This window comes from Tympanuchus pallidicinctus, unplaced genomic scaffold, assembly GCF_026119805.1.
Source record: "Tympanuchus pallidicinctus isolate F22 unplaced genomic scaffold, pur_lepc_1.0 scaffold21, whole genome shotgun sequence".
Classification (NCBI taxonomy): domain Eukaryota; kingdom Metazoa; phylum Chordata; class Aves; order Galliformes; family Phasianidae; genus Tympanuchus; species Tympanuchus pallidicinctus.
Genome location: NW_026294733.1, coordinates 3,139,625 through 3,145,624, shown reverse-complemented (window position 1 = coordinate 3,145,624; position 6,000 = coordinate 3,139,625). Strand labels below are relative to the sequence as shown.

General features: G+C 48.3%; 1 protein-coding gene across 1 annotated transcript in view; it reads left to right on the top strand.

Moving 5' to 3' along the window:
- Positions 1-502: 502 nt before the first annotated feature.
- The window catches only part of LOC128081490 (serine protease inhibitor Kazal-type 5-like), a 76,322-nt gene continuing 70,824 nt past the window's right edge, over positions 503-6,000 (top strand). Inside the window, exon 1 of the mRNA XM_052684767.1 lies at positions 503-540. The gene's annotated coding sequence lies outside the window, so the exon portion shown is untranslated. The remainder of the gene's footprint in view (positions 541-6,000) is intronic.

Below are 6,000 nucleotides of genomic sequence, written 5' to 3'. Positions count from 1 at the left end.
GGGGACACTGCCATGACAGCACCAGGTAGATGGGTTGGGGCCATTGCACTACGCAGGAAGGGCACAACGAAGGCTCGCAGGAAGCACATATCCAAATATATATATTTTTCTCTTACACAGCCTGGAATGAGGCCAAAAACCTAGGGCTGGAATCTCTCTCCAGACAATTAATTATTGTGGAGAGACAATTTGTTAAGCAAGAGAGGCTTTTAATTTGCAAGAGCTCATCTATTCTTATTGTATCTTTTAAGCTGAAGGAAGCGGAGTTGATCAAAATAGGCTGGGAATAGAAGATTTTAATTTAGAGGCTATGTTCAATGTGCTGACAAAAATAAGAAACGGCGTTCTCAGAAGAGCATGCTCCCCCCAAAACCCGGCTGGAGCCTGCAGGGAGTGCTCAGGAACAATTCAGATCATTAGGAATATGCTTGAAAAATCTTTTAGCGAAACACAGCTGGACTTGCTCAGAAAAGGACGATCCTCGGATCTGTGGGGTGAGCCCTCATCTTTCCTTTGCACAGCACTGAGCTACAGCGCAAAGTACGTGGCAGCTCTGTAATGTGAGGTGGTGGTGAAGGAGGGTGGGATGGGTTGTGGGTGCCCCATCCCTGGAGGTGCCCAATGCTATGGATGGGCCCTGGGCAGCCTGAAGTGGCTGCCAGCCCACGGCAGAAGCTGGATCTGGGGGGGCTTTGAGGTCCCTTCAACCTTATCATGATTTCGAGAGAGATGCAAAGCCATCTGCCCGGTCTCCTTGCACTTGTTCATTGAAAGCAGCTATATTTAGAAACCTTTGTGAAGTTGTACAGTGGAGCTTTTCAAAGGAATGTTTTTTTTCTTCTTCTTTTTTTTTTTTTCTTTGAAACAACTTATTTAGAAATGTATGCTTGTTATGTGTGCAGTAGATTAGGCTGGGAATGGAAGCAATAACCTTTCCTGCCATGGTTCTGAATGCATCACCTACAAACATCCCAACTCATTTTCCCAATTCAATGGGAGTTTTGGTAACTCCATGCGCAGAAGTCATTTCTTGTCTAGTTTAAGTGCCGCATGAAATAGCCACTAACTGGAAATGAGATGCTGCTTTGTCTCTCCAAAATGAGCATTGTGCCTCAGGCTGCGGGTCCGTGGGAAGGAGCCTTGCTGCAGAAGTTGCACAGCGGCTGGAGGAGAGGAGCCAGCCCCCAGGCAGTTCAATTGGAAACAGAATCAACTGTGAAAAGAATAATAATCTGTAATGAAGTGAAGGCAAAAGGGAAAGAGGGTAGAAATTGAATTAGGTTTGTGCTGGTTCCAGCAGTCCCCTGTGGCCCCTTCCTGGCTGGAGGGAAACTGGGCTGATGGGGCCGTTCCTGTTGGGGTGCAGGAGGGGGAGAAATTCAAGGGTAAATCGCTGCAGATCAGCAGAGCACCACTGGGCTGTGCAGCAGGAGCCCATGTGCAAGCAGCTGGGGCTGTGAGCTGCTGGGGGGGACCGTTCTGTCGCAGATGAGGCATGTCGCAGGCGCGAATTTCTGCTTAGCAGAGATAAGGATTTTCCTAGAAATATTGAGAAACCAGATGGCAGCTCAAAAACTGCAGTTCTGGGAAGGAGAGGGTAGCACTCACACGTATGACAAAGGCATCATTCGTGACAACCTGCCCCACACCATGACTCATGGCCGGAGCTCGCTGCCCCCTGACTCCTGGTGGCAGAGGATGTGATGCTTCCTACTTCCACCTCTTGTCTTCTCATGCTCTCTGCACACCCACAGGACATTAGAAATAATGTGCTTTTGTTTTGGATTGAGTTAAGCCTAGCTTTAATCCACGCCCCATCCTTCCTGTACAGCAGCTCCATTTTTTCTTTCCTTCTTTTCCTCTGATGTGTAAGGCTAAAACTTCTCTTGCTGTTTTTCTTCGCATCCTCTGCAAGAGCCAATTCAGCCTGACATCTGCCAGTTCTCCCTTTATGCTTTGGGCGTTTCAAGACATGGGGGTAGGCTGCCCTTCTTCCTTTGCAGCATGATCTCTTTACCCTCTTCCTTATCAGCTCTCTCCATCTTTTCATGTAGCTATTTCCTTAGCCAGCACAAAAGCCTTTCCAGGGCTTGAAATACATGTCTCAAAGATTGGGCATGTCCACTTTTGAGAACTGAATGGGAATGGAAAGCACTGCCATTGAACCAACCTGATGTGCTGGTTTCACAATAACAAGGTCACATATCCCACTAGTTTCATGGTGTTGCTGCTCCCTTTTTTATTTGTTTTAAGGGCTGCTGTGAAAGCAATACCTCCTATTTTACTATATTAGCCCATGATATCAAAGGCAGAGATGTTGGTGGGATGGCAGTGGAGGCTGAACCTTCCTACCAATGTGCCACTGCATGTTGTTGCCATGTGACAGGTGGCAGCAAGGGGCAGTCTGACACCATGGCATCTGACATGGATGTACAGATGAAACAAAGATGGGTAAATGAATTCCTCAGTGAGAAAAAAAATGGCACCCATTGACATTCGTTTCTGAACATCTATGGAGACCAAACAATGGATGTAGTGCAGTGAGGCTGTGGGTACATTTCAGCAGTGGGGACAGTGACAGTGGGTGCAGGTTGATAGGAATGTGGCTCTTGTTTATCACTGGTGAAAATGCATCACTAATGGTAGTATCTGTGTTGAAAAAGAGTGTTTTGTAGCTGAGAATTTGCTCTAGTAAGTAGTGCCACCATGCATTTGTAATTTCCATGGAAACAATTAGGAGGCATTATTTTGGGAGGAACCTACATAGATGTGGACCTAGGCAATTCCTCTTCACTCAGTGCAGCCCAGTCAAACCAAAATGTTGGATGCCCAAAGGTGCCTAAAGGAGCTCTGTGTGCATGCTCCAGAGCTGCTGCCCAGCTTAGTAACAAGTTCCCCAAGCACAGCGCTGCATAGGGGCTGTGCAGAACCACAAGGGCAGCAGCAGCACTGCAGGGAAGAAAGCTCCCAAGGATCCGGATGGGAGCTGCTCCCAGTGGTCTATTTTTGTCCTGTTTTCTTCTTATTCTGGGGAGCCACCATTACAGAGTGATGTTCAGCCACTGTCCTGCTCTGCTCCCTCTGTGAGCTTTGTCCTGCTGTTACACAGAAGGGGGACATGGAAGGAAGCACCACCTGCCCCTCCTCTTGCTGCCTGGTTTCCAAGCAGGGCAAGCAGCATGAAAATCAACCATGGCCATGCTGGAGGGCAAGGAGAGAGCATGGGAGCTGTGTGGGATTTGGGGCATGTGGATCCCAGAAGAATCGTTAAAGAAGGAATGGTAACACAAGGCTAAGGGCAGCGGGAGAGCATTGTTTTCTTTGGCCACATGTAAAACAGCAAAAGAAAAAGGAAGAAAAAGGAAGAAGAAAAAGCAAGGCCAAAGCCCAAAGATTCTGTTCAAACACTAGCAGAGTTTTGGACAGCCCAGCTCTGGGATTTGGAACTGTTTCCTACCCAGTTCATTACTGAGTTGCTAATTAGTGAGGACAGTTTCCTGTTAATACCCAGAGAGAACAAGGTCCCCTCTAAAAGCCCAAAAGCTGGGCTGGAAGTGTGGCTGGGAGCAGCAGTGAGACTGCAGCATCCTGTTCTGCAGTGACATCCATGGGTCCCGCTGCGGGAGGAAACATTCATCCTCTGTCCTCCAGCAGCATTGTGCTGAGGGGCTGAGGGCCCCCATCACCCAGAGGAACAGCAGGCTGAGGGGCAGTGCCTCAGTTCCTATGCAGCCCTCCTTCCTAGCCCAGCTGCCACAGATAGATGTAATGGCTGCCACCACGATGCGATGACCTCCCGCTGCTCTTGCTCTGCAGGGAGGACTGATGTCCTTTGGCAGCTCCAGGGCTGCAGCCTGAGCCCAGCCCTGATGCTGAGGGTGCTCTGATGGTGCAGGAATGCTAGAGCAGACATCACTGGAGCGCCGCGGGGTGGGAGATGTGCTCCATCTGCTCAGGATTAGGAGAAACATCCACATACCCAGCAAACAGAAGTCCTTCACTTTGCTGCCAACACAACTTGTTTTTCCAAGGCATAACTGTTGCCAGAAATCTACCGAGTCAGGACCTGGCACTTCTCTACTTCTAAAGAAAACTCACCCCAGTTTGCTTTACCTCTGGTGAGAAGAGCTCTTGTCTCCAAGAATAAAATCAGAAAGAGAGCAACCTCTGTTTTCCACTCATTTAGTAAGTGATAAGTGGGGGGATCACCTTGCAGGGGCTGGCAGCCTGGCTGTGCTGCATGTGGAAATCTCATCCATGCTCACCGGGTGTTTTAAGCATCTTTCCAACGTGATGATCCTTTCCTGGTGCCTTAGGCACTGCAAGCAGAATGATGAGATCACCACCACCGGCTCAGCAGCATTCTCATGTGGAAAATTCCCAGGTAATTTACCCAGAGTGGGATCCTCTGATTTGCTGACATTCTTCATAAACAGAGGCAGACATGAAAGGAATGAAAGCAGAGGCGCTAATTTGGAAACTCATTTTGCCTAACTGCTCACAGACGTGGTAACGGTCAGCAGGGAGCCTCAGTGATAAATAATGGTTGTTGAATTCCTGAATTGGCTGTAAATTGGCATGAAGGATGGCATCCCCTGCACGAGGCACAGCTCAGAGAGTTACTCTGCACTACATCCTCTCCAGGTGAATGCAGAGGTAGCTCAGGCTCTGCGTACACTCAGGAGAGTGGCAGCAGCTTCTCCTCCCATGGGTACAGGCCGTGATTTATAAAAGATGCTTGTTTATTTTGAAATGTCTCTTCTGTATGATAAATACCTTGGAAATGTCGCCCTGTAAGTGACTCCGCAGAGATTGGCCCCATTGGAGCCTTTGGCTGCAGCTTTTGGCTGCACATCCTTTGAAAGGCTATTTAAGAAACATGTCATGTTAGGCAAACTGTTTGCAGGCTGAAGCCATCCAACAGCAATGAGCGATGAGTGCTTCATGCACCAGAAGATGTAAATCTTCCCTTAATCCTGCCTGCCCTGTGGCCAGCTTGTTCCCAGCCACTCCAGGTTCAGTGCTGTGTCCCCTGAGCACATATCATCCCAACTGCTGGGCAGCAGTCACTGCTCTGTGTGCATGGAGAAGTGCAGGTGGGCAATGGGCGGCTGTGGGACCCACACTGAGCATCACAGCATGGATTCCTCCATAGCACTGGGAACAAAACTCCATCCTGTCTGCAGCCTCTGGCTCTCAGAAAACTGAAGGTAGTGTGAAGCCATCAGCTGAAAATAAGTCAATGACCCAAAAGCTGCAACTGAGGACACAGCCCATAACTACAGATGTTCTGACTGCAGGGTCTGCTTCCTCTCCCATGCTCCCCCCATCTAGGACTGATTTCTATAAACTCAAACTCAGGGATGGCCACAAGAGCAGTAATTGTAGCCAACGTGACTTTTCTAAGCCTGTCCCTTCCTTCAGCTTAGGCTGTAGCACAGCTTTACAAGCCAGAAGGCTGATGTCAGGATTGCTTCATTCAGCAATGTTGGGAACGGCTAATAAACACTACTAAAAGCTTGCTAATAGCTTTAATTAGGCTGCAGCTGATGCTTCATAAGTGGTTCTTTTTCCTCCTCCACCCCTTCCTTACAGCTATTTCCTGGTGGAGCTCAGGAAGGTGAGGTGCATTAATGCTTTTTGGGGAGACACAGCTGTGAGATTACATTTTTTGGGTGGCTTTTATGTTTTGTACGGATCTCTTATAGCATCCTACAGCTTCTGCCTGGGCTGGCTGAGGTGCAGGTGGGATATTCACCTTGCTGAATGGGAATGGGCATAGTGTGGGGGTTTGACAAAACAGAGGTAGAATGAAAACATAGCTTTGAAGAGCAATTTACCTTCATTGCTGCAACCCTTCCTGGCTGTCAGAACCTGCAAGCTGTGTCCTTCAAATCATGTAATCTTTGTCCCACCTTGGATGAAAGAAACTGCGATAAAGGGGTTTGAAGAAAGAGTTCACCTTAAAGTGAAAACTTTGTTGTTGCTGTAATTCATTTT